We start from the raw sequence: 10,339 nt of genomic DNA, 5'->3' as shown, positions 1-10,339 counted from the left end.
TTAAATCAAAACACTAAAAACTCTTACTGTTGGTTATAAATGCATAGGGAAATTTAAAAATCAATAACACAAATATTCATTTAGCACACTGTAATTTAAAACATCAAGAATTCAAGTGTATTATTTCTTTGTAAAAAAAAAAAAACTTACCAAGTTGGTAAGAAACAGCGCTTGTCTCCTTCCTCTCTCTTGTCATGAGACTTACAATGCAGAGCGAGTGTCTTTCCTGTGCTTTGGTGAATTGCCCTACTGTTTCCTAAGTTTGGATCAGCTTCCAACATTTTGTCCTTTGTGCTTTCAATGTTCTGAAATAGCCCTGAAATTCCCTTTAATGTGAAGGTTTTTGCGAGTGTCACTTTCCCTGGGACACCTTCATCCTTTTTGTCACAACCGCCTTCCTCACGTATGTCAGTAAGTTTACCTTCTCTAAGGTCCTGTGGCTGCATATCTAGAGTCAAACAGTGGCCATGTCAGCATTCTCATAGTCAGCTCTTTCTTCAGCAGCTCTATTTATGTTTGCTTTGAATTTCAGTTCCATCTTTATCGATTTTCATTTTTTTGTTGACTGATTCCTTCCTTTGATTATTGATTTTGTAGACTGTCACATGGGTTTATAACTTGGAGACGAGGAGGCAACACAACTGCACACTTTGCTGTGTGTGCATAAAATGAACAGCAGTTGCCCAGTGGCCAATTGCTGACAGACTTCAAAAGAAGTGACATAATTGGTCATAGGTCATGATGTGCATCTGCTATTTATATAGCGACTTATGGACTAAAAAGCTAGCAGGGAAGTTTGTATTTTATGCAATTACAGTTAATATACCATGGTAACTAAAATTTGAACTGTGTTACTGGGAACCTAGTCTTATTTAACTAAACTGTGTAACTGAAATTTGTGCACATCAGAACCATGTAAAATGAAGACGGCGTGTATAAGTAGTCTTATCTTTTTCATGTTTGTGTGCTACTCCATTGTATGGATATGTCACAATTTATTTATCCCTTTTTCTGTTGACGGACACTTGGGTTGTTTCCAGTTTGCCTCTAATGTGAATAAGGCTGCTATGAACATCTTGTACTTGTCTTTGTCAGCATATGAACTCATTTTATGTGATTTCTCTACTCTGGTTCTCTGATTATTTCATGGGACTCCAGGCAAGCCCCGAACCTCACAGGGCTGGAAGCATCTGAGCCATCTCTGTAAAGAGAGAGGATTCACAGGGCTATAATTGGACTGATGGGAGAAAAGGCCTGCAGGGATCATCTTGTTTGGCCCTTCCGCTCCTCCGACACATTTCACAGACAGAAAGATAGACTTCAGACCCAGAGGAACTTGCCTGAGGTCACACAGTTAAGCCTCTGGGGCCCCAAAGCTGCTCCTCCAGGAGGGGCTCCTGTGGTACTAGAACTTACCTTCTCTGGGGCTGCCGTGATCTCCCTCTCACTCTCCATGAGCAAATACCTCCACCCCATCCACATGGGGGCTGAAGGCAACTCAGGTGTGTGGGGCTAGGGGGCTGATGACTGGAATCTTCCCTCTTCCTGAAACTCCAGAAGCTTGCAGTAAAAGTTCAGCCCGGCCTGGCTGCCCCATTTAATTCTCATAATTAGCTGACAGCTCATTAGCAGCTCATTAGAAGCCCTGGAAATGCAGTGACAGTAACAAATTCAGTGCAACCAGGCAGTCTGGGGGCGTCCCCAGAGGCCTGACCCAGGCTGGGCTTCTGGGGAGCTACTGGGAAAGAGCTCAGCCTCGGTGCCCATGTCTGAATCCTCACTCTGAATCCTATCCTTGGATCCCATTAAAATTTTCCTACCCCCTTCCTCCTGCCCATTGCCACTTCCCAGCCCTGCCCCCAGCTGCAGGACCCTCAGCGACCCTCCTAAAGGCTCCTCTCCTATAAGGACCAGCTAGAAGGAGGTAGCCTGGCTCCAAGATAGGAATGGGGACCCCCAAAGCCTCTAAGGGCCACAGAAAGCCCAGATTCTCTGCCAAACACAGTTATCAAGCCAGTCTGCAAGGCCCAGGGCCACCTGCCCACCCACTGTGTCCTAGAGCGCGTGTCCTCCAATGCCTCTCTCCGTTTGTCCTTCCAGCTCTGGTCTTAGCCTTTCCGCCTGTCCGCCTGTCTGTCTGCCTGTCAGAGTCTATCTCCATTTATTCAACATTCAGTAGGCACCTACTATTTGCCTGTTCTGTACTAAGTGTGAAGTAGCTACAAAGCTAAGTTAGCTACAGTCTATAAGTCAAGGGCTCGTGACACAGCGGGGATGGAGATGGGTAAACAGACCTAATCTCACAAGATAAAGACTGGGATGGAGGAAAAACTGAGGAAGCATCAGAAGAGGGGAACCCAGAACCCCAGGGGTGGGGCCAGTCAAGGGAGGCTTCCTGAAGGAGGCAGCATCTTGAAGGAGCAGGAGTTTGCTGGTCTATCTGTCTGTTCTTCCGACCACCACCTCTGTGCCTTTTCATTTTCGCTGTAGCCCAGATCCTCTCCTCCCTACAGCTGAGCCCCTCTATTTCATGGTCTTGGATCCACCAAAAGCTCCAGGAGCAGAGGATAGAAACTTGGAGCAGAGCCAGCCCCACGGGAAACAGCTAGAGCCTGGAGTGGGCAAGGAGAGACAGAGCAACCTCTCTTACAGCAGGGCTGGAAAGGTACAGAACAAAAAACGGGAGAAAGGGGCAGGAGGGAAGAGGAAAGTAGTGGGGAGGGGCTTTGATTCCTGTGCCCAGGCAGCCCCAGCCTCCAGCAGACCAGGTGACCTTGGGTAAGTCCCTAATCTCCCCTGGATTTCTGTCCCCCACCCGCAACCTCTCACCATGTTCTGTGAGCACTGTGGCCTGGATGGAGGAACAGGGATTCCTGGCCACTAAAGGTCAGGGCTCTCCAAGAGAGGCCTGGCCCCGTTCTGAGTTCCCAGCTCTACCTTGGGGTGGCCATGCGTCTGCCACTGGGATCGATGGGAAGTCATTATCACTGCCACATGTTAATGACACCAATTAATTCCCCATCTGTGGGTCCCATGCAGCCTTCAGTGCTGAAGGTTAAAGGGAGGGGCACTGGCTCAGGGCGGCTTTTCCCCAGGATGACGGTACAGGCCTGTGTACGTACAGCCTATGTGTGTACAAGCATGAGAACTCATCATCCTTGTGTTGCCTTGTGTATAGAGAGCACGTTCCTGCTTCACTGGTATACACATGTGTACACGAGTGCACTCTGTATGTGTGTACTGTGTATACAAGGTGTTTTATGTACAAAGTGTCAACCTTATATATATGTGCCAAGTACTGTACGTATTCTGTGTAAAAAGTAAGTGCATATAAGTTATTCCCTCTATATTATGTTTGCACACCATGTAGGGCTTACATCTGTGTGTAAATGTTATGTGTGTGAGTCCTATGTCTGTGAACACTGAGGACACAAAGTATTTGCACCTCTTAGAGCCACACGGATTGTGCATGGGCATGTGGGTGTGCATTCTACTTGCATCATTGTACATGTGTGTGCACAATATGCCCAGTTGTGTGTATGCTTATTTGTACATTTGTGTGCTAACTGCAAGGAGTCCTGGCCGGCAGACCACTCTCTCTGCTGTCTAGGTATGGGGTAGGAAGCAGGGGCTCTTCTCTGCTTCTTTGGGGATTGGGGTTCTGCCCTTGAGCCCGGGGTTTCAAAGGTAGTTCTTCTTGCACTGTGACATGGACCTGAAACGGCCTGACCTTCATCTGGGTTTTGAAGGATGAATAGGAGTTCACCAAGCAAACAGCAAAGAGGGGAAGAGGGTTCCAGCCTAAATGTTCTAAGTGTGTTACATCCATTCATATGATCTTCACTGCAACCCTGTGAAGTGAGCATTATCATTATTCCCATTTTACAGCTGAGGAAAATGAGCCAGAGATGTTTAGTAGCTTGCCCAAAGACACATAGCTTGAAAGCGGCACGATCAGGATTGGGACAGACACACACTCACATTTGCCCACGCACAATGATATACACAGTGCACATGCACACATAAGATAGATAATGGATACACACTCGTCATCACACAGGCATGCCTGGCAAGCACATACACACACGCACATGCCCATACCCAAACTGTCTCCAGTTGTCCCTAGCTGCCCAGTGACTCAGGCCAGAGCTCTAGGTCAGCCCTGGCTTCACTGCGGTGGGGGTCAAGGAGGAGGAGGGTAGTGAGCATGCAATGAAGGGGGAACAGAGGGAGGTGCCTGGGGGTGGTCTTTACCTTGTAACCATATCTTTGCAGTCCATAACCGGAGGGCAGGTTCCTCCCCACCCACCACACCCAAAGAAGTGGCCCGTTTTGCAGACCTCATCTCAAGTCTCATTTTCTCCGTCAGTCTTGGAGGGAAGAATGCTGTCCACCCTGTCTGTGAGCAAGCCCATGGGAAGGACTCTCTGGGAATGGGCGGTGACAAGCCCCCAGTTAAGCCTCAGATGTCACCAGTCCCCTCAAGGGCCAGCAGCCACTTAGGCTCAAAAACAAGAAACCTAAAAAGCTGCTTCTTGCTTGTGCGCAATGCTGCCTCTTGTCCAGGAGGCTCCCTGAGGGCCAGGCTCTTCCCAGCCTTCACCCTCAATGGCAAGCTGTGCCCTGGCTGCCCCCTTACCGCCTTAAAGGCCCTGGATGGGCAGCCTGCCCAGCCTGCCGGTGCCAGGACGCCCTGCTTGCCGCCCGTCCCCTGGGCTCCCTCTTTTCTTAATTAACAGAAAGCCATTGTGAATACTAAAGAAGAAATTAGCACCTGTCAGTCATTGCTGGGTGTTTATAGATTCCTCAAGCCCTCTTTCATTAACCCCTCCGGTTCCGAAGCCCTGCCTCCCCTTACACGAGAGCGGGCGGGGACCCTGCCCTCAGGGAACCCAGTAGAGCTGGTCTTGACTCCCTGCTTAACAGTGGCTTCCCATTCATCTTAGAGTCAGACTCACCATGACCCCAGGGATGCCCCTGCCACCCCAAGAGGCCAGGCAGTCAGATCAAGACATGAAGTATACATGTCCTTTCACCTTCCATTCCACGTCCAGGAGCTAATCACACGAACGAGCAATGTGTAGAAGATCTGTCACAGAGCTAATTGTCACAGCAAAAAGTCATAAACAGTGTCTCTTGGTATGGGATGGCTTGTTAAGGGGCAAACAGTACTACTCAGCAGCCACCAAGTAACAGTGACATAAATCAGTATTTATTAACATGGAAAAATGTCCTTTATGCAATGTTTTGGCAAAACTGTAGGTTATTAAAGTGCATTTACAATATGACATTTGCATAAAATTGTATGCATTATGAGAGAGTGAAAGAAGGCTCGAGAGGACAGATGTTTTGAAGTCACCAAAACGTTAATAGTTATCGCTCAGTGGTGAAATCTCAGGTGATTTTTTTTTAATTATTTTTTATTGTGAAATACACATTTTTTAGAATTAGTTTCAGCTGTGAGGTGATTTTTTTTTAACTTCCTTTTTGTACTTCTCTGTGGTGTTTGAGTTTATATATATATATATATATCATATATATATCATATATATTTTATATATATGATATATATATATATATATATTTTATTTTATTTTTTTAATAATCAGAAAATCCAACCGAGGTGTGCTAATTGGATGGAGGGTGCTGAGTGGAAGATCTTCAGATGTGCTGACTCAGGGAACCCAGGGGCAGCGGGTGGGGCCGGTGGCATCATCTGACCTAAGGGGGCACTGGGAGGAGCCTCCAGAGGGTAGGGGAGCGGAGCAAGTCCTACTTGACTAAAGGGCTTCCTAATTTTTGTGGAAAGCAAGATTATTTGGAGACAGAGGATGCGGTGGCCTCGAAATCCAGTTACATGGCCTGTGAGAGTCCAGAGCCCTCACAGAATGATTCCAGTTCCTCTGCCTGCGTTCCGGCGTTTCTCTCTGCCTGTGGGCTCCCACCACCTCTCACACAGCCCTTAGGTCAACCTGAGCCCACCCCATAGTCAGTCAGGTGCTTTGTGAGTTGGGAGGAAGGGAGATCAGTCGAGTCAGGGGATTGAATTAGTCAGCCCCTGCTGCCATAATGAAATACCACGACCATGGGGCTCAAACAACAGAAATTTATTTTCTCACAGTTCTGGAGGCTGGGAAGTCCAAGCTCAAGGTCCAGCAGGGTCGGTTTCTGGTGAGAAGCCTCCTTCTGACTTGCAGATGGCCATCTTCTTGTAGTGTCCTCACGAGAGACAGCAAGATCTCTGGTGTCTCCTGGAAAGGCGCTGATCCCATCAGCTCAGGGCCCCACCCTTATGACCTCATTTGACCTAATGACCTCCCTGAAGGCCCTATCTCCAAATACAGTCCCATGAAGGATTAGGGCCTCAACATATGAATTTGGGGGGGAGGGGCGTCATTCGTCTACAACAGGAATAATGATGCAGAGGTCACGTGGCAAATGGAGGGTTTAGACCATCGCACTGTTTCTCCCTTGCTGCTTCTCCCAGAGCGACGACCACTCCTCCCCACCTCCAGCCTCTCCCTGATGCTTTCCTCAGGATTTAGGCCTGTTGCCATCTCATCTTCTAGCCCAAGGGCCCATCAAGGGATGTTTTGCAAACAAGTAAGTTTTCCTTCCCAGCAGGGATTTTAACAAATGACATTTTCCCTATCATGCAGCATAAACTAAATTCATTAACGTGTTTCCAGCATCCAGGGAGGATTCTGATGGTGAGCCCTCCTGAGAAGGCTGGTTGGCACGGAGGTGGCAGAGCTCCCACGCACAGGCACACTTGCAGGGTTTGAGTGGTTGTGGTTTTAATTAGCTGCTATTCTTGCCTTTTAACCACAGACTACTATTAATTTAGCTTCATCATTATCGATTTAGTTGCTTGTTGGTTAATCCTACAATGTGTAGTGACACATACAGAGGGTGCCAAAAAAAAATGTATACACTCTTTAAAAAAGGAAAAAACTGTATTAAAATTGTAATACTCAATATATACCAATAACAAAAGATAGATACAAGTCACGTTTGACTTCTGCAATTATATGAGGTGCCCAAAGTGGTTACTTACCATCAGGGGCCGGGCACTTCTGATTATGGTGAACTACTGCTTGAGAAACGTTGACCAAGGTGTCCATTTGTAGACATTTTTTTTGGCATACCCGGTATTTGCAACAGGGTTGCCAGGGTATAACTTTCCACCACCCAGCACGAAGGTAGGCATTCCTGTCGTTTCCAGTGTGAAGAATTTCCATCCTATGGCTACCTCAGAGGTACACCAGCTGTACATTACTCAGCACTCCCTCCTCCCATTGCGGACAGACAGAAACTCATTATTGGTGATGAGCTCCTAGAATCTGTGTTACTTAAATAACTAGCAATGCACCATCAAGTCAGCATAATGGAACCACTGGATGATTTTCAAGCCACAGAGAACAGTTTTATCATGTGTTTAAGCTTATATTCTTTAACAGTAAATATGCAGTTCGTACATGCTGCCAGCAGCGAGTTGTCTGCAACTTACTTATTTGTGAATTCTTTTTCCCTGGAAAGCAGAAGCAGATAGGTGAGCCCTGGAGGAAAATTCTGCTGGAGGATGCGGTCTACTCCCTGGGCACTCAGGCCACGGAGCTTTCCAGACTTCCCACAGGACAAGTGCATCCCCTTGCTTCCTTCTCTCCTTCCTTCCCAAGCCAGCCACCCACCTTGTGGTCCAGAGAGCCCCCAGGAGACTGAATGGGGTCAGAGCTGTGGTTCCAACCCAGCACCATGGAGCGATTCCCAGCAGGAGCAGGGCACTTGAGAACAGGAACCTTGGCTGAATCTTGGGAACTTGGGTCCTGGGCAGGATGGGACAGAAAGTGACAATGAGTTTTACGTGTGTCTAAGCATGTTATGTGGGCAGGTTCAAACCTGTCCCGTGCAGCAGAAAGGGTCAGAGGTTGCACACGAGTGCGTTCACATGTGTGTGCTGGGTGATGGGATATTACTTAGAATTGACTGGAGCCAGAAGAAGGCAGAGCTGGGCTTTGGAGCTCTCATTCCTCATCTTGCCTGGTGCTTTCATCATCAGCTGTGATCTCTGCAACAACACTTTGCCCAGCAGGCTTTGATTCTGCATTTTTTTAAAAATAAGCAAGATCACATTTCCAACTGCCACCCTTCGGCTCCTGACCTCCCTGAAGTTCCCAGCACTCTGCCCTGGGTGGGAACAGCTCCTCCTTGGTGAAATCTGAAGCTGTTTTCCTAGCATCAGTTCTTTCTTCGTCGGTGTCCTAAATCCTGCGTAAGTTGGTCCATTCACCAAAGCCAGTAACCTGTGCCTGTTTGCACTTTGTAAAATCCTCCATTTTCCTTCAGCCATGTCACAGCCAAAGCAATAACTGGAAGCTAGAGATAGTGTCTTCGTTAACCAAGAATGACCAACAAATATCCCTACAGCCTTGGGTTAATGCTGTTGTCCTGTTGTCTAGGTGGGGGCACTGCAGAGCCCTCAATCTTCACCTTGGTCCCAAACAGATCCCCCCTAAAAATTGCCCAATTAAAACACACCTCATTTTAAACCTCTCAACCCTCAAAGGCAGTGATGGGGGCCCTACATGATTGATATAGGGTATCCGGAAATCCAGGTCAGCTGAGTCTGCTGCCTGGGCCTCCCCTCCTCACGGTGGCTAAGGGTTCCATTATTACTGCTGCCCCATAGAGAACGGGGGTGGGACCACAGCTGGGTGAGGAGCTGATGGAACTGTGGGTGACTAGGTCATAAAGCCTCTGCCTACCCTGGTCGCCACATAGGATCCAGAAGGTTCGTCCCACAGGGGGCATCCTAAACGCAGAGTTTAGAGAGACCACACCTCCCAGCTCCCAGCATCCTTCCAGCTGGACACCTTGTCTGGCATCTGGTCCAGAGGCACCAAGCAGTCAGAACACCCCTTTCACTGAGGCTTTCTGCACAGTGATGGGTTGGACTACATCTTACCCTTTGCACCTCCAAAGAAGCCTTTTATTATTTCTTTTATGGGCTCCATATTTTGAAAGATTTTGTCCCCCCAAAACTTTAGGTGTGAGCATGGCCAGAGCCATTCATCATAGGCAGATATACACTTTCCATTACTTCTTTGACATTTGAAAACAGCCTGCCAATTGCTTGCTCCGGGGCCCAGGCAGGAAGCAGACATATTGACTGTGAGGATTACGCGGGGAGCTCTGAGACCTGAAGTGGGGCCAGGGAAGGCCTGAGAGATATCTTCAAGGGGTCCTCCCACCCAGGTCCCTCTGCGCACTTCCTCCAGGGCACATGATGCTCCCTCCCACAGGCTCCACCCCCACTCCACAAGCTACATCACACGCACCCCAGCACTCCCTTACCTCCCATGTATGCCCACTTCCAAGGCTGAGTCCATATCAGGGGCTACATGAGGGGATGCCCACAACAAGGGACACACTAGGACACGAGACCCGGGCTGCCTTGTCACACCATGTCTGGGTGGAACACCCCGGATTTGGGCCTGGCTTCCATCACTTTGGACACATGGCATCTTGCTGGGTAGCCGCTGCCATGGTCTCTGGCTCCCCAGGAGGTGCACAGAATCTCGGAAAGCAGAAGCCTGGAGATAAAAGTGAGGGGCAATAATGTCAGAAGTTAGCACTTTGGTTTTGAGGGTCACATCTGAGCCTCTGCTTCTAGGCAAAGAGTAGCACAGGAACGGGGACACGTGTGAACCGTCCTGGGAATCCTGAGATGTTTGGGGAGAAATCCCCTGAAAAACACTCAGATTCTTGTTCATAATGTGGGGGGAGGGCTCCGAGCCATTTAATTTTGGCATAGAGGTTAATGTGTCCCTGTCCCCAGGAGACTTGGGGACATGTGCTTACAGACACAGACACCTCATGCTCATCCTGTTTGGGGAACCGAGGAAGGTCTAGTCCAAGGTTGCCAAGCCTCTCCTGGTCCTCACTGCCCCTCCAGCAGCAGCTAAGCTGCTAATGCGTTCTCTGGCAAGCAGGCCTGTGATTCAGTCTGTAACTCTCCCCTCTGTGCATCTCAGTGGATAATTAGCAAGACGGACACTTAAGGAAAATGGGTCTGTCATCCTGGGTAATCTCAGGGCTCTGTCCCTCAGCTCCAACCCAGGCACGTCAACACGCTCTCTGTCACTCTCGCTGGCATCACTCTGGGAGAGGGCTCTTTTATGGTCACTCAGAGTCTGCCATAAGGACATCGATAGGAAAATAAATGTGCTTCAGGGACGCAGCGTCATTAAAGGCTGTCCTAGCAAACTCAAACCAGACTGCCCACAAATCCTTGCCAACAGGGTTTGCGAGCAGGAACACGATGGGCCCCACTGATGAG

The sequence above is a fragment of the Hipposideros armiger genome, unplaced genomic scaffold, assembly GCF_001890085.2.
Source record: "Hipposideros armiger isolate ML-2016 unplaced genomic scaffold, ASM189008v1 scaffold_834, whole genome shotgun sequence".
Lineage (NCBI taxonomy): Eukaryota > Metazoa > Chordata > Mammalia > Chiroptera > Hipposideridae > Hipposideros > Hipposideros armiger.
The sequence above is the reverse complement of the archived record's forward strand: the minus strand, read 5'-3'. Positions refer to the sequence as shown.